Below are 11,053 nucleotides of genomic sequence, written 5' to 3' on the forward strand. Positions count from 1 at the left end.
CGTGCCCTCAGTAGGTTCAGGGTTTTGTTGCACACACCACTTTGATATTAAGTATTCTGGAGTGTCAACTGAGTCACCCAGGGTGCTTTATCAATTCCTGACAAAATTTTTCTCATGTTATGGACTCACAAGTCATTATAAATAGAAAGTTTGCCAAAACAGCCCTTCTTCTGGTTACTGCTCTCAAGGCCAGGAAAGAAAGGCAAGGCTATACCTATGCAAGCAAACCAAACATGTTCTGCATTGTTCTCTGCCCCAGGTCTCAATGCTGGGGTCATGAGAGCTTTCATAGAATCAAAGAATCAACCATAGAATGGCTTGGGTTGAAAAGGACCACACTGATCATCTGGTTTCAATCCCCCTGCTATGTGCAGGGTCGCCAACTGCCAGACCAGGCTGCCCAGAGGCACATCCAGCCTGGCCTTGAATTCTTCCAGGGATGAGGGAACTTTCCAGGCTTGGTGGAAGCTGCCTTAGATGCCTCCCAAATCAAGACAGATCAGGCATGATCTGCTGTGACCTTAGTGTCCAAGTGCAAGGACCAGCTGTTCACTGTGATGGTTGTATCCTCTACCTGGTGCCACAGAAAAGGGCTGCTCTCCACAGGCACAACTCCCTTGGCTCCAGCAGTGGACCCAGTTGACAGGTGCTCAGAAACTTGAAAGTTGTTTGGAGGGATGAGACTTGTGGACAGATGGGCAGAGTGGGAACCCAGGAGGAGAAAAGCCCTGCTGGTTCCTTTCCCTTGTGCTGTTAGCTCCTGCCTAATCAGCAACATGTGTGGGTGATGGAGAGGATCCGGATCTGGCATCTCTCCGACCCAGGCTCCTTCTGTCTCTTCATTCAATCCCAGAGCATCATCTCCGGTGCTGCTTGTCTGGACGCTTTCTGCTAGGCTTTGTCCTGTGGGAAGATGACAGCACCTTTGGCCAAGCTGTGGGGCTCTGAGCAGAACTGCTCCTCCCATGGGTGCTATACCTGAAACTTTATCCTGCAGCTGGGCTGTCCTAGTGGCATGATCCAGCCTACACCATCAGCAAACACCAAAATTGGTGTCTGCGAGCAGATCCAGCTCTCCTTGCTCAGGACAGGGGCTGGCTGGATGAATCCAACTCACCTTCACCAAAGTGCTGGGCCTGGGCTGCCCACTGCCTTCCTAGTTCCACAGAGAAGCAATCTCCAGCCCAGGGCTTTTAGTTTAGTTTCTCCATCTGCTTGTGTGCTTTGTTCTGACTTTTGTTACCTGAACGTACAGCCAGATCTTTCCAAACAACAACAACAAAAATCACAGCCCAACCAAAGGAAAGAGATGGGTTTCCAATCAAAACCAAGTTTTGACAGTAGGATTTGGGGTTCTCCCCCCAACATGCCTCACAGGCACTTCCTGAGCTTAGAAAGATATTGTGTGAATTGTCAAGAGATGATAGGAGTAGGGATGTGGCAGTTTTGGGGTACCTGAATACTGATCACCCAAAGCTTGACCTTCAGAGCTGGTCATACTTTTGGAGAGCAGGATAAAGCAGAGAGTATGCATCTACCAGAGGGCGGAAACAGCAGCGAAACCCTACCAGCCCTGAAAAGGGGGACAGGCTGGGATGTTCCCTTTTGTCCTTTACACCTGATGGTTTGTTCCTGGAGAACATGGTCTGTCCTGGAGAAATCATGGTCTGATTTCTAGGTTCTGAGCAGGGCTGGAGAAGGGGACCAAGTAGGCTGTTCTTCCTGGTCCAGGTTCCTGCAGTCAAATGAAGCCCAGCAGCTGTCTGACATGTGGACCTTTGTCCCCATGGTTTTACATGCAGAATAGGCTCAACCACCAGACAAATGCACCCTTACCCACTCCCAGAGCACTCTCTGGAAAGGGAGGGGAGGCCATCCTCTCTGCTCACAAATGCACCCATCTTCTTTTTTATGGATGGTAGCAGTAAAACCTGGAGATGAAAGAGAAAGCCCAGGAGGACAAACAAATAGTAAATCTGTCCTGTTGCCAGAAGCCTCTGGAAAGTACCTTCCACATGAGCCATCTCTCCTAGCAATGTGGTAGACATCAGTGAGGAGCTTAGTTCCATTTTCTGCGGCACTGTCCACCTCTCCTTCATGCTTTTCTTGTAGGAAAGGCTGTGACTGGTGTACCTTCCTGGCCAGGAGTCTGGGGAAAACTTCATTCTCTCATGTGCTCTGCAACATAAAGGCATATCTCTGTGATGCAGTGGCTCTGGGGCTGTAGGAGATAGGGAGCAGGTGGGCACCTCTGGCTTGGATGGGGCTGGAAGGAGATCAAGGATCAGCCAAGTGTTCCATGAGATCCACTTGGGAGCAGGTAGGAGGAAGAACCATAGGATAAGGACTGGAGAGTGGGGAAGACGAGTGTTCCCGTGTGCCACTGGGAGGGTCACCATCTGCAGCCCCATCTGCTGCCTCCTCCAGCACATCTCACTCTTCTCTGCTTTCCTACAGAAAAAAAAAAAAAAAAAAGGTTTCCTTCTTGCAGATGTGTTAGCTGGGAAAAACCCTCCTCTGCTGGGCTGTGCACTGAAAGTACAACTGTGTTTATATACATGTTCCTTAATCTTGTTTAAACTATCAAGCCGTGACTTTCCACTGTCTCTAGGAAGATGCTGCTCCAAATAAGCAGCACTGTCAAGTGCCTTCTGAGCCTCTGAGGTAATCCTTGGTGAAAAACAAACTTGGAAGAGTTTTCACTGCAGTGCTCTGCAAACTGTAGTTTCCCACCTTGCACTTGGATGCTGTGGTTTCTGGAAAGGCACTGACCAGTATATTAAAGGATAGATATCAGCCACTGCTTTACAAAGAATAAAAGCAGAAGTGTCTCAGATACACTGCAATTACAGATTCCTTGAGCACTCATAGTGCTTGGTTTCATTTCTCAGCCGGTGCAAAGTGCTTCAGAATTCGGAGCCAGCTGCCTGCAGGGAATTCCCAGTGCTGATGCCCATGGGGTTTCACTGCCTGTTCTGGGGGAGAGGCAGGGCTGAAGTCCACTGGGTTGAGCCCATGCTGTGCCACTGCTGTTTGCTGGGTTTGGTTGGCATGGGCAGGGCAGGTCCTGGAGATCTGCAGTTCACACCTTGGCTGGAGAACTATGCCTTCTTTTCATTGAGAAAGGGCTGGGAGCAGAAGGTATTTGCAGCATGATGGGGGATGGCAGGAGGGAAGCTCTCTCCACCTTGGCCTGGTTTCAAGCTAAACTGCTAACCAGTCCTGCTGACAGCAAATCAAATGCAGGTGGCTTGGTGCAAAAAATCACATCTCCTGGCATGCTTGTGTGCTGGAGCACCAGCGTTAAAAACAGTGTTTGTGCAGACTACAGCAAAAAATCCCTACAAAGAGCCATTTAGTCTAATACCACGAAGTGCTTGGCCCAGCAGCCCAGCTTGGCAGCAGGTGCAGTGGTAGTGGAGAAATGGGAACTGTGCTGTGGCTGCTGCATGAGGCCAGTCTGTGGGTGCTGAGAGGTGGAGACAGCATGTTGGGGGGACAGAATTACCATCCAGAGGGACCCAGACAGGTTGAGAGGTGGGCACATGTGAACCTCATAAAAGGGAAGTGCAAGGTACTGCACCTGGGCTAGAGCAAACCCAAAGATCAATACAGATTGGGTGATGGATAAATGGAGCACAGCACTGAGGAGAAGAATTTGGGTCTATTGGTTGAAGAGAAACACATAATGAGCTGACAAAGTGCTTGTAGCCCAGAAGATCAATCATGTCCTGGGCTGCATCAAAAGGAGCATGGACAGCAAGGTGAGGGAAGTGCTTTCCAGTGCCTAAGGGCACCTACACATAGCTGGGAGGAGACTCATTACCTGGGAGTGCAGTGATAGGGCAAGAGGCTATGGCTTCAGACTAAGAGAAAGTAATATAGATTAGATATTAGGAATAAATTATTTCCTATAAGAATGATGAGGTGCTGCAGCAGGTTACCTAGAGGATCTCTGAGTGCCCCATCTCTGGAGGTGCTCTAGGCCAGTTTGGATGGGTATCTGGGCAACCTGATCTGGTGGGAAATGTCCCTACCCATGGTAGTGGGCCTGGAACTGTATGATTTTTAAGGCCCCTTTCAACTCAACCCATTCTCTGATTCTGTGATGATAAGGGGCTACAGGTCTTCTGGATTTAAAGGAATGCACTCAGGCTCTGTTCCTTCTCTCCTGTAAAGATGACTGTTTTCTTTTTAATCTGAGCTATGTTCAGGAAGAATATTGGACATCATTTTGTTGGAGAGGTGGTTCTGGAGGAGAGCAAGGGATGGGTCTGGGCAGGTGGGCACCCAGTTGGGAGGGCTGTGAAGATGGGCAGTGAATTTGATTGGAGAGCAGTAGCAGTCTGAATGCTCTGACCTCCAAGCACTGACTGATGGAGCTTGGATATACCCAGCTTCCAGGAATGGACAAGATGGTCTCCAAATGCACAAAAGGCTGCTGCAAAAAGAAAGGGAAGAAGCTGTTTTCTGAGTTCACTTCTGGTAGGACAAGAAGTCACAGGAAACCTTGGGGTCAGATGTCGGGGGGAAATTCCACTTATCAAGAAGGGTCAGCTAAGGAAATGCTGAGGATTTTACAGTCAAAACCTCCTGAGTTGTGCTGGCTCTGGCTTTGCACAGGGTGGGTAGGATCGCCTGGGACAGCCATTCGAAGTCCTTTCTTTTTTGTATTTTTGTGGTCTGCCCAGCAGGTGAGGTGGGCTTCCTCTGCCTCGTGCTGTATGTGGAGCCATAGACACTATGAGATTCTTTACTCACAGGGCAGTGAGGCCCTGGCACAGCTGCCCAGAGAGCAGTGGTGCCTCATCCCTGGAGATGCTCAAGGCCAGGTTGGATGGGGCCCTGTGCACCCTGAGCTGGTGGGGGCAACCAGCCCATGGCAGGGGTTGGGGCTGGATGGGCTTCAAGGTCCCCTCCAAGATAAGCCAGATTGTGATTCTGTAATTCTAAAGAGTCTAAAGTAAGGGAACTGTAAACAAAATTGGCCCCAAAATGTCCATGCTCAGTGCTGTAAGAGAATGAGGAAAGGCTTTAGCAGAAAATATCTGGAATTGGATCAAGAGCCACACACACTCCTAAACAAAGCAGATACACGGTCTTGAAAGAAAAAGCAGATGTAAACAGAGATGAAAGGAGCAGACAGCAGGTTGGGTTTCTCTGGATCTCATTTGTCTTCCTTGTGCTGCAGCTGTCTCAAGTTGAGTGCTATGGGGCCGCAGTGTGCCAGGACACGCCAGGCCATCCATCATGGTTTTGCTGGCTGCCAGGGCAAGCCCGTGCCGAGCAGAAGCTCCCAGCTGTGCAATGGGGCTCTGCCTCATTTGATTCATCTGTGTGAAGGCTGCAGCCTTTCCCATACCTCATGCAGGCAAATGCAGGCACAGAACAACTTCTTCCAGCAAGGCCTTGACCCTTGCAAATGTGACCCCACAGGACTTTTCTACAAGAGCTCTGGCTGGGTTTCAGGGGGGTCATTGCTCTCCTGCTCCCAGAACCTCTTCATCTTCATCCGGGAAGGGATTTCTCCTGCTCCTTTTAAGGTATGGCTGGTTGCAGTAATACAAGGTTTCTAGGCCCAACAGCCAAATCATTCCCCTTTCTGGGCCAGTACTTGAACAGCCTCAGTCTGCTCAGTATTGCTGCTTTTCTTCCAGCAAAGCTGCTCTCAGTGCCAGACTGAGCATGAAGAGGAAGGACGGGTAATTCTGCAGTGCTTCAGCCTGAAACTGCTACGAAGGTCTTCCTCTGAAAGCCAAGGGTGTAAAGGCAGGTATCGGCTCTCATCTGAAGAGCCAGCAGCTCTGTGCCACCTTTACGTGAACCATCAGGGATAGAATGGACCGAGTCCAATTCAGAAGCTCCCAAGTGAGCCTTTTTCTCTGCTGCTTGCAAAGGAAGTGGCCATGGTGTCTGGGTCTTCGAGGGCTTCCCACAGGACAAGGGGGTCTGCACCTTCCTTCCTGGCATTCCTATGGGAAATCCTTGGGACCGAGGATTTCCAGGCAGAGTATGACCAAGGCCAGCAAAAAGTCATTAGAGGGAGCGAAGCTGGAAGGCAGAGCTGCCAAGAGTGCAAAGGCAGCAGAGGGTATGTGAGCTGGGGAAGTCTCCAAAGACAATACAGTGTACCAGGCTGGTATTCCTACCAGGGCACAGTAGCTAAGAGTGGAAAGTCCCTGGCTGGCTCTTCAGTGTCTGATAAGCCAGGCTGGCCCCATGCCCTGCTGAGGTGGGATGCGCTTGTGGATCCCTTGTTACAGGAAACAGAGGGGAGAGGACTCCGGGCATCAGTCAGCATGACAGGAAAGCAAAAGGCAGCCAGGTCTTCCTTTTGGCAGCTTTGAGCCCAGGTGATGAGAGAGGGGTCCCTGAAATCGCACAGGGACTGCAGGGAAGTGTGGGCAGCAAGTCCAGGCATCTTCCCACTTCTGGGCTGACTAGGTCTGCAACTGCAAGGGACAAGGCTGGCCTGCAGCATGTGCAAGCACTAAGTGCTGCCCAGCGAATGGAGGTGGTTGTTCAGGAGCTCCAAGCCACACACAGCAAATGCACTGCACTGACATCATTTACCTCCGCAGCAAAATCAGCTGTTGATTATGCAGCAGGAGATTAAAGGGCTCTTAATATCTTTATGGGGTACAAGATACACAAACTCAGCCTGGTAACCATCCTCAAGGTGGAAGGAAAAGGTGAAGGCAAATCTAAATGATCAAAGGAGAGCTTAGTGCTTTATCACCCTCTTTACAATCTGCTCAGACTTGTAAATTGCACAGCGCTGCATACATTTGTGTTCTTATTCGCAGCAATATAATATCCTTAAAGGGACACTTGCAGCTCTTGCCACCTCATCTTGACCCCTCTCTTCTTGCAGTGCACCAACCAGGCTGTAATTCAGTGCCTGCATTTTGCAAGAAGATTCCTCCTCTATTCTGAAGAGCACTTAAATGCCACCAGAGCTGCAGTGATTTTATGGGGAACTTCACATGCCGGCGGCATGAAGGTCAGGGTGAGGCAAGCCTCACCTCTGCAGGGGCTGATGGCAATTCATCCTTTGCTGCTGATGGATTAGAGGCACTTTATCACTGTGTCCTGCCTCCAGCATCAGTGGCAGTGCATGCTGCCCTGCAGCCTCCTTGTTACTCCTGGGACAGTCAAGAAGCATGGGATTGGGGGGCTGGGGAGGAGAAGAGGGGTTGGATACTTCCATACTTGCTGGCTCCCAGCTGGGTTCTGGGGAAGGGTACAGGGCTTATTGCTCCGGGGATCCACAGCTGTGGTCATGGTGGGCTGTGCTGGAGCCTGAGCTGGGAACTTTCACTTCCTTTCACAGGCAATGTGCTGGAAAAGGCGGCAGATCCACTCAGGGTCTTTTCTTCAAACTGTCTGCCTGCAGGAGGAAATGAAAGCACAGCCCTTCTGGCACTGGTACCATTCTGTTCATCTCCAGACCCTGGTCAGCGTTCAGGTCTCTTGTGGGCTTCCAGGCAGCTCTGCGGAGCAGGAAGCACTATGGGAGAAGTCAGGTCTAAGGGTCACCCACTACTTCTTTACCACAGCGTAGGAACTTCTGCATTAGCAGGAACGTGATGAAAGGAACAAAATGTTATCTACTGCAGAACTTCATCCTGGAGCAGAGCCAAAGTGCTTATACAAGAGGAACAAGCAAACCATTGAAATCCCACAGCTCCTTAGCTGGAGTAGTGTGGTGCAGCTCCTCTGGTGTTTCTGCTCTGCGGTGGAGGATGTTGGGGCAGAACATCTCCAGAGGTCTCTTCCAACCTCAGCCATTCTCTGATACTATGCTCTCTGCTGTCAGCAGCAGAAGGATGGGAATGGTCTCATAGCTTCAGGAGGAGTAGACATGGCTCTAGAGCCCCTGTCCTGCTGGTTGTCTTGGGACCACTTGAGCCCACGGCCTGAAAAGGCTCCAGCCTCCACAATCTGAAGACAAGTGGAAAAGCAAGGCTGGTGCATGCTGTCCATAGCAGCCAGGCACCCATCAGGTGCCACACATAGGCAGGAAGCATTTGTTTAGTGAAAACTACCCAGGATGAACAATCCCAGAACCTCCAGCCTACAGAAATGAACCAGAACCACTCCTAGGACCTGAGCTGGGGCCAGATACACATCATGGCAGCACCATGACATCCCTTGGTGTGCTCAGGTCAAAGGTGAAGCCAACAGCCAGGGGCAATAGGGTATCAGTTAGACTGGCGGGCACTGGGGAGCCCAGGTTGGGCAACCAAATATTTTTCCCTGTGTCAAACCCTCTTGGATCTGTATATCACACTGTGCAGCGTGACACAGCCAAATCCATGCTGAAATGCTGCTCTGCAGATTCTGGGGACAGAGGAACTGGGAAGCATTTGACCACCGGGACACACCAGAGCCCAGCACCATCCTTTTGCCACAGGCACTGTCTGGGAGCCCAGCTGTGGAGTGAGCCAGTAGGACTTCTGCTTGCTCTGCTTGTGGTCTGGTGGTGGCTGTGGTGGGGCAGTGGGTTTGGCTGCGCTGCCCTCGGCCACAGGCCGCTCACCAGATCCCTCAGTTTCTATTCCCCAATCACTCTCATCCTTTCATTTTCTACATTTTCCCTAGAGGGAATTCCCATCCTCAAGGACGAAGAGGCATTAACCTTTTCCAGTGAAAGTGTCCGGGAAGCCCAGAGGGCCCTTCTCGCCTGGGAATAAGCAATGTCAACTGATAACCCTGCACGGGAAACACTGGAAGCAGCGAATGGAGCTGGCAATGCCAGGAGCAGGGCTTTGAGCACCTCGTGGAGGAAATGCAGCAGCTGCTGCTTGTTCATTAACATCCTTCCCCAGTCCCTGTTCTCTGCATGGAGCTGACGTGACACGTTCCCCTCCTAGTGTTGTCTCACTGGTATGATTTGCCTGCATTAGATGTTTGCTGTCCACAGTTAGCTCCTTACTTAGCTATGACATGTCATGTTTAACTGCACAGGAATATTGCAGCAGTGCCAGGGCCAGTAGAAAACTCACAGAAATCTTCTGTGTGAGGTAAGTGTAGTGACTATGGGATGCTCCAGGGCTGAATTCAAGCAAACACACACAAGCCTGGAAACACATTTGAGCTGGGAGAAGATCTTGCATGAGCACACACATCCACCTGCACAGCCTTCATCCTTTATTTGTGCCTAGCATAATGGCTTGCACATGGAGCTGGAGGCTTGACCTCCGGCAAGCAGCCGTGAGCACAACTTCGGTTTGCAAACCACAGCGTGAATAATTCCTAGCAAAGCTTCTAGGTTTAGCTCTGTGGCTGCCCATGGTTCAGGGTGTTCCACAGGGTTGATCAGATGTCTCCTGTGCATGTCTGGGGCACTGAGACAGAGATGGATCTCCTCAGACTGGGGCAAAACCAAGAGAGTGGGAATGAAGGGCAATCAAAGGAATGGAAGGAAAGCAGAATATCTGTGGTATGGAGGACCATTGTGGGTTGCCCACCACCTCAGTTCCTCAGCAGGCTGGGGTGTCACACCCAACCTCAAGCTTCTGCTCTGAGGATGGATTTTCTCAGCCTCCCCTGCCGGAGGAAGTCATGTTCACTCACTGAAATACTGTTTTAAAGGCAGCGTTTGCCATCTAGTGGGAAAGTAAGGTCTGGGCATCCTTCTGTGCTTTGAGACTGGGGGGCTCCTGGCTGTGCTGGTACCCAGTGTACCTGGGGAGCTGAAGGAACTGCTTTGGAATAGGGGAGAAAGCACCATGTCCTGGACAAATGGTGTATTCCAGCCTGGCATCCTCACAGAGTCTGGTACCTTCCTGGTCAGCATCTTCCTGGGGGAGCAGGATGCAGCTGATAGGAGGCAAGGAGGTCAGAATGCACATTATCACTCCATGAAGGAAGCCCCAGAAATGTTTCCCTCCCTGCTTTGAACCACACAGCTCAGGAGGCAGATGGATGAGAGACGTGAACTCCAGCTTTGACACCAGTCCTGTTTTCTGTGCAAAACTAAAGCAGAGAGCTCAGTGGTTGGTGAGGTTATCCCAACTGATGCTGCTGGTTTGAGGATGGATACAGCCATTTCCTGGGAACATCAAGAGCACCTAAGCTGCGGGCTTCTGCCTCCCAGAACCTCTGCATCCCATATCTATTTGATATTTCTAGGCCATGAAAAACAATAAAGCATCCTGCTTAGGAAAGAAAGAAGCAACCTGTCTGCAGGGAGAAGCCCATGATGAGACAGTGAAAGTTGTTCTTGGAGTTTGCAGCTGCTAAGGGGGTAGGTGAAGATAAAAGAGTATGGGTGACGTCAGTAGACTCCCATGAACTGGGAACTTGGACCCTCCCTTAAAAGCTCAGGAAGAGGTGCCCTGCTGGCAGATGAACTGAAATCTACAGCCAGAGTGAATGTCCATCACTGGGTTTTAAAAGCATTTGTGTCTGGATTCACCGTGCCCCTGGGGTGGGATCCCTGCCCTGCTTACACTGTAAGGACAGCATGAAATAAGGGAGACTGAGATGTCACTTCTCTTCCTGGCACTGGGGCTGTATTTCTGGGACCTGCCTCAATATTGTTTCAGGCCGTGTCTCCTTGTGCAAGATATGATGCCACTTCCATGGGGACTGGTTGTGTAGGTCACCAGTGCAACCTGTCCCTACATTGTCCTTGCTCTCACTGTGGATCTTACGCACTTGGCCTCCCAGGCAATTTTACAAATCAATCCTTGCACAGTGAACATCTCTGATGCTTAGGATGGCATTTGGGTGTCCAAACTGTCCGTCCGTCCATCCATCCATCCATCCATCCATCCATCCATCCATCCATCCATCCATCCATCCATCCATCCACCCACCCATCCATCCCTTCCTCCCTCTGTCCAGCAGTCTCTGCACCACACTATAGATCTGTAAGACTCATTCTATGAATATATGCATTCTTCCCTTCCTGCTGAATCAATCTGTGTATGTACTAATTCCTTTATCCCATGCCCCAGAACATCTGTATGCCTGTGTTTTCTAGGATATTCTTGGGACTGCTTCTACCTCTTAGAGGAGAAGAATGCAGGAGAGCAAAGTGAGA

Source organism: Coturnix japonica, chromosome Z, assembly GCF_054131305.1.
Source record: "Coturnix japonica strain WE chromosome Z, WE-NBRP24, whole genome shotgun sequence".
NCBI lineage: Eukaryota > Metazoa > Chordata > Aves > Galliformes > Phasianidae > Coturnix > Coturnix japonica.